The following is a 12,699-nucleotide window of genomic DNA, read 5'->3' on the forward strand; positions in this document are numbered from 1 at the left end:
GGACTCCCTGTCTGGCGGAGGAACACTTTCTATGGCCTCCTTCACCAACAGGGAGTGAACTTCCTGTTCCATCACCCGACCCTGCTCGGGGTGCACCACAGTCCAGACCACCCCATTGAACTTTGGGGGGCGGTAACCGAACTGCAGCCTGTACCCTCTTTCTACTGTACGCAGGACCCATGGAGATATATTCGGAAGGCATTGCCATGCACCGATATAATCTACTAAGGGAATCAGCCTCTCGAGGCTGACCTTGGGTGTTTCTCGAGTATCGTTTACGATCCCCTGAAGCGGAACACCGGCAGGAAAAGATCGAAAACGATTTTCTATGTGCGGACACTGTCGCTGCCAGGCCGCAAGCCCTCTGGGCGGACACTGCAGCGTGCGTTTGCCGGAAATCGATGTGGCCCGAAGTGTACTGGACGGCGGGATTCCAACAACGATTTCCTGAGGGTTCCAAGGTGGAAACGACCTTGATCGCTCCTCCCCGGGGGGGCAACCCTCAGAGGCCCTGTGAAAGCTAGGACCTCTTTCCCGTAGCCTTCCTCGCCTGAAGGACGGTCCTCAGATCGACCTTCGGCTCGGCGGGCTTCGGGCGAGAGCTTCGCCTCTGTTGCCAAGATCCCTGAGGAGGGGCTCTAGAAGCGACACTCTCCTTTTGTACCTGCCGGTACGAGGAGCTTGATGACGGCTGGGGCCGTCCACTTGGAGCAGCTTTCTTAGATTTAGAGCGGCGAGGGAGATACTGCTTAAAAGCCGCAGACTGCTTTTTCGCCTCCTGAAACCTGTCGACGACTATATTGACTGCGTCACCGAACAGGCCAGCAGGCGATATCGGGGCATCTAGGAGAAAGGCCCTGTCCTTTTCCTTCATCCCCGATAAATTTAGCCACAAATGTCTCTCCGTGGCCACCATGGCTGCCATGGAGCGGCCGATAGCACGGGCCGTCTCCTTGGTAACACGGAGAGACAAATCTGCGGCTCTACGCAGCTCTGCTAAATCACCCTGAGTTGGTCCCTCGCCCTCATCTAAATCCTTTAAAAAATCAGCCTGGTATGCCTGCATAAGCGCCATTGTATGCAGGCACGCACCAGCACGACCAGCCGCCATATAAGCCCTGCCCACCAAAGATGATGTAACACGACAAGGTTTGGTGGGCAGTACTGGGGCTTTAAGGGACGACGCAATGTCAGGGGAGAGGTAGCTGGCTAAAGCCTCTTCCACATGGAAGTATGCGTCCTTTAGATCTATCGTGACAAACCAGTCCTCGGATCTGATCTGACTCACGATGGTGGGAATAGTGAGCATCTTGAACCTGAACCTCCTCAGAGAACGATTCAAGTGCCGCAGATCTAAAATTGGACGCAACCCCCCATCCTTCTTGGGAACTATGAAATACCGGCTGTAGAACCCGGACTCCCTGTCTGGCGGAGGAACACTTTCTATGGCCTCCTTCACCAACAGGGAGTGAACTTCCTGTTCCATCACCCGACCCTGCTCGGGGTGCACCACAGTCCAGACCACCCCATTGAACTTTGGGGGGCGGTAACCGAACTGCAGCCTGTACCCTCTTTCTACTGTACGCAGGACCCATGGAGACATATTCGGAAGGCATTGCCATGCACCGATATAATCTACTAAGGGAATCAGCCTCTCGAGGCTGACCTCGGGTGTTTCTCGAGTATCGTTTACGATCCCCTGAAGCGGAACACCGGCAGGAAAAGATCGAAAACGATTTTCTATGTGCGGACGCTGTCGCTGCCAGGCCGCAAGCCCTCGGGTCGGACACTGCAGCGTGCATTCACCGGAAATCGATGTGGCCCGAAGCGTACTGGACGGCGGGATTCCAACAATGATTTCCTGAGGGTTCCGAGGTGGAAACGACCATGATCGCTCCTCCCGGGCTTTGGGCGAGAGCGTTGCCTCTGTTTCCAAGATCCTTGAGGATGGGCTCTAGAAGCAACACTCTCCTTTTGTACCTGCTGGTACAAGGAGCTTGATGACGGCTGTGGCCGTCCACTCGGAGCAGCCTTCTTAGATTTCGAGCGGCGAGGGAGATACTGCTTAAAAGCCGCAGACTGCTTTTTCGCCTCCTGAAACCTGTCGACGACTATATTGACTGCGTCACCGAACAGGCCAGCAGGCGATATCGGGGCATCTAGGAGAAAGGCCCTGTCCTTTTCCTTCATCCCCGATAAATTTAGCCACAAATGTCTCTCCGTGGCCACCATGGCTGCCATGGAGCGGCCGATAGCACGGGCCGTCTCCTTGGTAACACGGAGAGACAAATCTGCGGCTCTACGCAGCTCTGCTAAATCACCCTGAGTCGGTCCCTCGCCCTCATCTAAATCCTTTAAAAAATCAGCCTGGTATGCCTGCATAAGCGCCATTGTATGCAGGCACGCACCAGCACGACCAGCCGCCATATTAGCCCTGCCCACCAAAGATGATGTAACACGACAAGGTTTGGTGGGCAGTACCGGGGCTTTAAGGGACGACGCAACGTCAGGGGAGAGGTAGCTGGCTAAAGCCTCTTCCACCCGAGGCATCGTCCCATAACCGTACTCACGGGCTCCTAAAATGTTACTATAATCTAACACAGGAGGGTTAGACAGTCGTGCAGAGTACGGTTTATTCCATGACTTACACAACTCATTGTGTAAGTCAGGAAAAAACGGTAAACCCCGGCGTTGAGGCTGAGACCTGTGCTGCAGGAAGCGCTCATCCAATTTACTTGTCACTTGCACTTCCTGCCTTTCTTGTGGCCAGTTAATATTAAGCTTGGCCACAGCACGAGTTAACACATCAACCAGCTCCTCATGTGCGTGTGAATGCAGTGGCGAGCTCTCTGCAATCTCACCCGCCTCGATGCTGAGCACGTCTATTTCCTCAGAATCAGACAGCTCAAACATCGGGTTCTCCTCCCGTGTGGAAGAAGCCGCGGCGTGGGCTTCCGCACGGGGAGTGAGAAGTTTGGAAGTGTCAGACGAGGACTGAGAATGTGCCGCAGCAGTCTCAAGCCCTCCTGACAGATCCATATGCGAGCCCCACGATCTAAGCCGCCGTGCCGCCTCGGCGGACGCGGGACCCGAACCGCGGGGTGCGCGAGCCTGGCCGGCCTCATCAAACACAGCCAGGTGGGAGCGCAGCACTCTGATCGGCAGTGCTTCACAGTCCGCACAGGCACTCCCAAACAATAAACACACAGCTGATGTGTGTCCCCACCAGTTAAAAACCTCGGGCAGGGATGAACACACCGCTTAAACTGTCCACTCGCCATGATAATATATATGCTTGTGACAAACAACACCAAATAGGACACACAATGACACAGAGCACTTGCTGAAGAGCAAAAAGCTGACTCTGTTGTGTGCCGGCGTCCCTTTGTAGCTTTCGACTATGCCGTCACATGTTACATCATGACGCAACACCAATCAGGATTGGAATAGTTTCATTCATTCTTCAGACGTGCTATGCTGAGGGGGTTCCCCTAGTGTCGTTACCGACGCAGTGTGAGTTCCCTCGAGGGGGAACCCTCCTGAAAACCTTCAGAAAATGGTGTTGTGTAAAAGCCCCCTGAAATTTTACTCATTGTGAAAAAAAATAAACAATAAATAAAATCAACTAAATTTTATTTTGCAAGCTTTTGCACTCAGATGTTACAAGTAAACTTCAGACATGGAATTAAGTAATACCTATTTAACTAAGTAGCATTAACAAAGTGAATAATTACATACTTTTATTTAATATTTTTAAGGCAAGTTGTTATATAATTTATCCTAATTTCAGACACATTTTAGTTTGTCACTACACGGACTTTGCACATCATGTTCTAATGAAGCAACAAACAGCAAAGTCATCAGTCATTCAGCATCTGAACCACAAACTCTGCTCCTCAGCTCAACGGTGACCACAAAAACTTAAACACAAACTTCTTTAGATGTCTAACAAAACTGAACATTAACTCTAAAACTTTACTCAAAAAGCATAAATGCAAAGCCTGCTGGAAACAGAAAATAAATCCACTTGTGCAGATTCGGTTGATGAATCAAGTATTTTACATATCTAAGTGGACAGACCACAAAGAAAGTATGATAAAAAAATATATATATATTATTATTATTATTATTCACTCAAAAAAATAAAAAAACAGGCAGATCTGAATGTGCTCTTGCAGTGCATTGTAAGAAAAGTGACAACAGCGGCTGTACTTAAAGGGTTAGTTCACCCAAAAATGAAAATGCTGTCTTTAATACTCACCCTCATGTCGTTCCAATCCCGTAAGACCTTCATTCATCTTTAGAATACAAATTAAGATATTTTTGATGGAATCTGAGAGCTCTCTGACCCTCCATAGACAGCAAGGATACTATCACGATCAAGGCTCAGAAACGTAGCAAGGACATCGTTAAAATAGTCCATGTGACATCAGGGGTTCAATGGTAATTTTACAAAGCTACGGGAATACTTTTTGTGCGCAAAGAAAACAATAATAACATAATTTATTCAATAATTCTTCTCCGCGAGTTACCGTCTTCCACCATTTTGGAGAGTAACCCAGAACGTAATAAATATAATCAGCGTTGTTTACGTTCAGTAGAAAGCGCGCGCATGCATTCTCGTAGCTTCGTAAAATGTTGGTGGAAAGCATGCGCTTTCTACTGAACGTAAACAATGCTGATTAAATTAATTATGTTCTGGGGTACTCTCCAAAATGGTGGAAGACGGTAACTCGGGGGAGAAGAATTGCTGAATAAAATATGTCATTATTGTATATTGTTATGTTATTATTGTTTTTATTACTTTTTTCTCAGAATTGCGAGTTTATATCTTGAAATTCTGACTTGTTTTCTCAGAATTGTGAGATATAAACTTGCAATTGTGAGTTATAAAGTCCAATTTTAAGGGGAAAAAAGACTGTTCTCAGAATTGCGAGTTTATATCTCACAACTGACTTTATAACTTGCAATTGCAAGTTTATGTCACGAAATTCTGACTTTATTTCTTGCAATTACGAGTTTATATCACGCAAATCTGACTTTATATCTCGCAATTACGAGTTTATATAACGCAATTCTGACTTTATATCTCGCAATTACGAGTTTATATAACGCAATTCTGACTTTATATCATGCAATTACGAGTTTATATCACGCAATTCTGACTTAATATCTTGCAATTATGAGTTTATATCATGCAATTCTGACTTTATATCTCGCAATTCTGACTTTATATCACGCAATAACGAGTTTATATCGCGCAATTCTGACTTTATATCTCGCAATTACGAGTTTATATAACGCAATTCTGACTTTATATCATGCAATTACGAGTTTATATCATGCAATTCTGACTTAATATCTCACAATTACGAGTTTATATCACACAATTCTGACTTTATATCTCGCAATTACGAGTTTATATAACGCAATTCTGACTTTATATCTCGCAATTATGAGTTTATATAATGCAATTCTGACTTTATATCTCGCAATTACGAGTTTATATAACGCAATTCTGACTTTATATCATGCAATTACGAGTTTATATCATGCAATTCTGACTTAATATCTCACAATTACGAGTTTATATCACACAATTCTGACTTTATATCTCGCAATTACGAGTTTACATCACGCAATTATGAATTTATATCTCGCAATTATGACTTTATATAACGCAATTCTGACTTTATATCTCGCAATTACGAGTTTATATCACGCATTTCTGACTTTATATCTCGCAATTACGAGTTTGTCACGCAATTCTGACTTTATATCTCACAATTACAAGTTTATATCACACAATTCTGACTTTATGTCTCACAATTACGAGTTTATATCACACAATTCTGACTTTATATCTCGCAATTGCGAGTTAGTCACGCAATTCTGACTTTATATCTCGCAATTACTAGTTTATTTCTCAGAATTCTGAGAAAAAAATTTAGAATTGTGAGATAAAAAGTGGCGATTCCCTTTTTTTAATTTTTTATTCAGTGGCGGAAACAGGCTTCCAAACATATCTCTCAAAACCAGACACCGAAAGCTTTCAGGAAACCTATAAAGACAAAAGAGCAGAAATGTTGTGCGGTGGAGTTTGAGCAGCAGAAATAGTTCAGAGAAACCACCAAATCCATCACTGCTGGACGGCCTGTTAACTTACGGGAATATTCTGGACCCGGCTGAATGAGATGGCATACGGACATGTTTGGACATGAAAACATTCAGCGCGACTCCAGTTTCATAAATACATGTAGCGTAATCAAAGAATGAAAGAGCTGTCAGATGCGAGGTGCCAACAGGCTTCTGCTGGAGCTCAAACTCACAACCACAAACTCACTTCCATTCATCAATTACTATTTATAATCCACTGTAGTTCATGTTCCTGGAGTAATATCTGATCCTCCTGTTTTTATTTTCAAGAGAACATATCCCACATCATTACAGCAGCTTCCTCAACGACATCCCGAAAATATTTTTGTATTTTGTGTTTTCATTAAAATTTTAGTTAAAGTTTTAGTAATTTTGTTGTGTGCTTTTGTAATTTTTATTAGATATTGTTTTTTAAATGTATATAGTTTTTATTAACTTTATTTCAGTTTTCGTTTTAGTACATCAAGTTAAACTAAATGAAAATGAGAAATGTTGACTTAGCAATCAGCTGACATAAAATACGTTTTTATGTTTTTTTTTTATTTTTTATTGCAAATAACAAAAATGATTTTATGGTTTTAGTTTTAGTTAACAATAAGAACCCTGATGAGTAATTCTGAATGTTGTTTATAAAACCTAATGCACTGAAAATGAACCAAAGCGATGCGTCTGTTGAATTAGTCGCAGTATGTTCAGGTTTAATTCATGAGTTGTAAATCTGTTCCTCATATGATAGTCTGAGTCTCTGTATAATTTCTTCCATTTATGAGATGAAAATAAGCCCAGATGGCAAATATTGTCAGACATCAGGGTTGAGCTCTGAAGAAAACTGGAAGTGAAGGTTTTTATGTCTCATTTTCTCCAGTCAAATCTGGATGTGATTCTGAAGGGAGCTTCTGAGAACGGGATGAAGTTTTCCAGGTCAAGCGTGGCTGCGATCCTGAGATTTACAGGACAGACGAGCAGAAATCAGGCTGTTTGATTCATGCATATGGTTAACCCTTTAGTTTTATTTGAGTTCATTTGCCAAAACAGATAACTCCGTTTTTAAAAATGTTCAAAAATCATGTTGTTGTTTTTTTTTATATCAATCAAACTGCAGTTGGGTTGTTTTGATTAAATAATAATAACTAAGAAAAATACAGCTAACTAACACAATAAAACACAATAAAAGCATGATAACGCAATAAAAAACATGATTTATGAAAATTAATAAAAACGGAGTTATCTGCTTTTGCAAATAAACTCTTCATTTCATGACTGACCTCTGTCTGCATGCTGATGGGTGAAGCAGTCATGCAACATGCATTTAACTGTTCACTCAAAGGTTCTTTTGGGAACCAAAAATGGTTCTTTTATGGCATCACTGCAAAAACAGTTTTTACACCTTTATTTTTAAGACATTTCATATTAGTGTCACCAAGCTAAACAATGACAACGGTTGCTTACTGTCTAAACAGTTCTCTCAAACACACAGAAAAAATTAGTCTTGTTTTGTGAAAAATTGCTCAAAATGAAGTGAGTTTTTGCTTAAAACAAGAACAAATATCTGTCAATGTGGTCATAAAAGTAAAGTTAATACAAGGGAAAGTAAGATATTTTTTTCTGACCCCATTGGCAGATATTTGTAACTGTTTTGTTAAAAATGGTTCTTTTATGGCATCACTGCAAAAACAGTTCCTTTTGGAACCTTTATTTTTAAGACATTTCATATTAGTGTCACCAAGTTAAACAATGACAACGGTTGCTTACCGTCTAAACAGTTCTCTCAAACACACAGAAAAAATTAGTCTTGTTTTGTGAAAAATTGCTCAAAATGAAGTGAGTTTTTGCTTAAAACAAGAACAAATATCTGTCAATGTGGTCATAAAAGTAAAGTTAATACAAGGGAAAGTAAGATATTTTTTTCTGACCCCATTGGCAGATATTTGTAACTGTTTTGTTTAAAAAAACGAAATTTTGATGAATTTTTCAGAAAATAAGACTTAATATCTTGTCGTTTTGCATCTCAAGTAAATGTATCTTGATTTGAGGATATTTATATACAGTATTAATACTGGAAAACCAGACAGAAATGCTGAGTAGTTGACTACAAGTCAAATTGTATGGTTCACTTGTGTAACTTTATGTGTTAATGTTTAATCCAGGGTTATTATCATCAACTAAAACTAAAGCCGTAAAACAGCATTTTCATTTCTTGGAAAATATAAAATAAATAAATTCAATAATCAATTCAAAATGAAAGTTGTCAAGGTGAAATTTCTCAAAACTAAAATGCACATTAAAAAACTACACTAAAAAAATTGTGTAGAAGCAATTTTCACTCAAAAAAAACAAAGAAATGGCAATTAACACATTGAATTAAAAGAGAAATTTAGATGTAGAAAGACTGAAATAGTATTTTCTTGTAAAGCGTACTCCAATAATCTTTTATTTACAACTTTGAAAAATTTGTTTTTTAAACGAATATGATACACAACTAATACACACCAAATTTATATTTTAAACATTAATTTTAAAATGAAAACACTGAAAATTGGAAACAAATGAAAATGTATGAATAAAGTCTCATTCATAATATTAAAAAGAACTCTGATTGTATGATGCTGTCATTTTTGTGTCAAAAAGCAAGACATTATTTTGGTTTTAGTCTGATAATTATTTAAAAGATATTGTTGTGAGATGAAGTTAATTACATGTGTTTAGCAGCTTGTAGAAAAGAGCTGCGTGTCTGAAGTGAAATGCTGTTTTTGGTCAAACGCACTCATGAAACCTCCGGTATTCCTGAAGCTCAAACAGTAGATCATAGCGCTCGCGACGCTAAAGCTCAGGGGTTCGATTCCCAGGGGAAGAAGAGGCTCTGGATAAAAGCATCTGCTGAAAGCATGAATGGAAATGAATCCTGCTAACACTGAGCTGTCACTTTACTGGTTTACCGACTCGATCTGCATCCTCAGAAGCTGCTGGTCATTTCTCCTGAACGTCTAGAGACTGATTGATTTAGCAGAAACCTCAGCCTGTAGTTCCTGTTCAACACATATGGACTGACAGATGGACAGATGAAGGTGGGTGTGTGTGTGACTGTGTGTGTGTGTGTGTGTGCGTGTGTGTGTCTGTGTCTGTGTGTGTGTGTGTGTGTGCGTGTGTGTGTCTGTGTCTGTGTGTGTGTGTGTGTGTGCGTGTGTGTGTCTGTGTCTGTGTGTGTGTGTGTGTGTGCGTGTGTGTGTCTGTGTCTGTGTGTGTGTGTGTGTGTGCGTGTGTGTGTCTGTGTCTGTGTGTGTGTGTGTGTGTGCGTGTGTGTGTCTGTGTCTGTGTGTGTGTGTGTGTGTGCGTGTGTGTGTCTGTGTCTGTGTGTGTGTGTGTGTGTGCGTGTGTGTGTCTGTGTCTGTGTGTGTGTGTGTGTGTGCGTGTGTGTGTCTGTGTCTGTGTGTGTGTGTGTGTGTGAGAGAGAGAGAGTGTGTGTGTGTGTGAAGCCTGAGGCTATCGTCACACACCGCTGGAGCTCCACTCACACCAGAAGAGCCACCGGATCACAGAAAGAAAGAAAACCTTGAGTCTGATGAACACTAATCAGCTTTGACAGCTGTTCACGTTATAATGTTTGTAATAATTTGTAAGCAGAGACTTCCTCACTGAAGAAGAACGAAGGATCCTGCAGTGCATCGGCTCTCATCTGCTGAGAAAACAACACTAATCATAAAATGCAATTGACCATATCAACTTGTACAGATGGACAGCAAAATAATGCCCTCTTCCTCAAAAACCATGAACAAACTACACAATCTTATAGAAAATACAACTACAGATGACATGAACCTGACCGAAGCACAACTTTAAACCAACATGCACTGCAATCATTACACTGCACGTCAAGCTTCCATGCATTTAGATTTCACAGTTTAGTCATACATAAACCAAACGGGTCAGAATGTGTTTTAATACAAAATAAGCAGGTTTGCATATTTATCGTCAATAAATCCCATTTGTTTTAACTGAATATTGTTTGTTCCACAGCTAGTCATAAACTTAAAGAAAATGCGACTTTTCTTCGGCACACAGTGAATATGTAAATTTGTTTCATATTTAATTTAATTTAATTTAATTTTTTTCATTTCAAGTGACACTTTTTTATGCTTTTAGTTTTAGTTGACTTTAATAAGCCTGGCCTAAAAGGAACCAGTTCAACTAAATGAAAATGGCACTTTTATTTTATTTTATTTTATTTTATTTTATTTTATTTTATTTTATTTTATTTTTTTTTTTTATTTTTTAATTTAATTAAATTTTTTCATTTTGTTTTGTTTTGTTTTGTTTTGTTTTTAGTTTTAGTCAACTATAAAAAGCCTGTCCTGCAATGAACTTTGACTAAATCTGTTTGTCCTCTAGGTGTGTTTATATATTTATTTTATATTGTATTTATATACATGAGGATGAACATCTGGACAGAGTGGACAAATATAATGAGTGTAATTTCCCAGAATGAATTATGATGATGATCTACACACATATATGTCAATGATCCAGCAATAACAGTTAACGAGAGTTTGTCTGTGCAGAACTTCGGTAATGAACAAACTTTAGGATGAACGATATGATGACACAACTAATCAGAAATATGTAAGACATCTTAAGATTTAAGAATTACAGCTGAGAATGGAATAAGAGTACTAACAGTAAGATAAAGTCTGGTTTGTATCTCCAGTAATTCTGCAGCAGTGCGGTTATTATCCTGTAAACTGCAGTTATGTTCCCGCTGTGCGTGTGGCAGACGGCCAGAAGCTCAGGATTTTACCCAGACCTCACTAATTAAAACACCTTCGACTTCAAGCTCTTCTGAAACACATCAGTGTTTTCAGTCCTGAGCCTCTGTGTTTAAACGACCGTACAATCTGACACGCTGAAGAAAATAACCAGCAGAAGCTCATCAGCGGTTATGAATTTGTTTATGGCCACTGATCTGATGGATGTTGTTTTCCTGTAAAACTATCTAAAGATTCTTGAATCAAGATACATTTCCTTAAGATGCAAAATGATAAGTCTTGTTTTCTGAATAAATCATCAAAATGAATTGAGTTTTTGCTTAAAACAAGACAAAATATGTCTGAGTGGGGACAAAAAAAAAAAACTGAATTCAATGCAACAACAAGATTATTTTTGACCCCATTAGATATTTGTTCTTAAGAAAAAAGTCAATTAATTAATTTTTAAATTTTTTTTACAGAAAATTGTGTGTGTGTGTGTGTGTGTGTGTGTGTGTGTGTGTGTGAGAGAGAGTGAGTGTGTGTGTGTGTGTGTGTGTGTGTGTGTGTGTGTGTGTGTGTGTGTGTTAGAGAGTGTGTGAGAGAGTGAGCGTGTGTGAGTGTGTGTGTGTTAGAGAGTGTGTGTTGTGTGTGTGTGTGTGTGTGTGAGAGAGTGTGTGCGTGTGTGTTGTGTGCACATGTGACGTGTCATCAGTACATACGTGTTTGCTCTCTAGATGTTCATGTCTGAAGGAGGCAAAATCAGTCAGAAGATTAAAGTCTGGTTCAGCGACTACTTCAATGTGTCTGATTTCCTGGCGCTCCTGATGTTCTTCGTGGGCTTCGGCCTGCGCTTCGGCTCGGGGAGCGTGTTCATCGCGGGCCGGATCGTGTACTGTCTGAACATCATCTTCTGGTACGTGCGGCTGCTGGATATCCTGGCGGTCAGTCAGCAGGCTGGACCCTACGTCATGATGATCGGGAAGATGGTGAGAGACCGGCAGAGCTGTGTTTGAGCCGCTCGTGTCCTCCAGCACTGAGCACTCTCTCCTCATCCGCAGGTGGCCAACATGTTCTACATCGTGGTCATCATGGCCGTCGTGCTGCTGAGCTTTGGGGTTCCTCGGAAAGCCATTCTGTACCCAAACGAGGATCCCTCGTGGAGTTTGGCCAAAGATGTGGTGTTCCAGCCTTACTGGATGATGTACGGTGAAGTTTACGCCTACGAGATCGACGGTAAACATCTGCATTATTAATAAAAGTACACGTTCATAGCAAAGCACGGACACCACTTCGGAAGAAGCTGGAGTAACTATCCTGCAGAGAATCTCTCAAAACCTGTCTGCAACACTTCCAGCTCACGCTTCCCAACCCAAAACATCAGCCAAACACTTTAAACCCCTCAAATTCTCACTCCAACACGAGAAGAAGGATGTGAAAAGCATTTTTCTTTCAGGTGTTTGTTTGTTCAGTCGTGAGACTTTTGAGAGGAAGATCTGCTTAAACATCCTTACATGAAAAGGGTTATAAAATAAGCTTCTTTTCTCTTTATGAACATTACACTATATATATATATATATACTACCGCTCAAGAGTTTGGGATCAGTAAGACTTGTGATGTTTCTGAAAGAAGTCTCTTCTGCTCATCACGGCTGCATTTATTTGATCAAAAATACAGAAAAAAACAGTAATCTTGCAAAATGTTATTACAATATAAAATAATGGTTTCTATTTTAATATCCTTTAAAATGTAATGTATTTCTGTGATGCGCAGCTGTATTTTCAGCATCATTACTCCAGTCTT

The 12,699-nt window shown here is 40.7% G+C and overlaps 1 pseudogene; it reads left to right on the forward strand.

The window, feature by feature from the left end:
• The first annotated feature begins 11,559 nt into the window (after positions 1 to 11,559).
• LOC107717301 (transient receptor potential cation channel subfamily M member 7-like) overlaps positions 11,560 to 12,699 on the forward strand; it is a 5,373-nt pseudogene continuing 4,233 nt past the window's right edge.

Source organism: Sinocyclocheilus rhinocerous, unplaced genomic scaffold (assembly GCF_001515625.1).
Source record: "Sinocyclocheilus rhinocerous isolate Xijiao unplaced genomic scaffold, SAMN03320098_v1.1 scaffold149, whole genome shotgun sequence".
NCBI classification, from domain to species: domain Eukaryota; kingdom Metazoa; phylum Chordata; class Actinopteri; order Cypriniformes; family Cyprinidae; genus Sinocyclocheilus; species Sinocyclocheilus rhinocerous.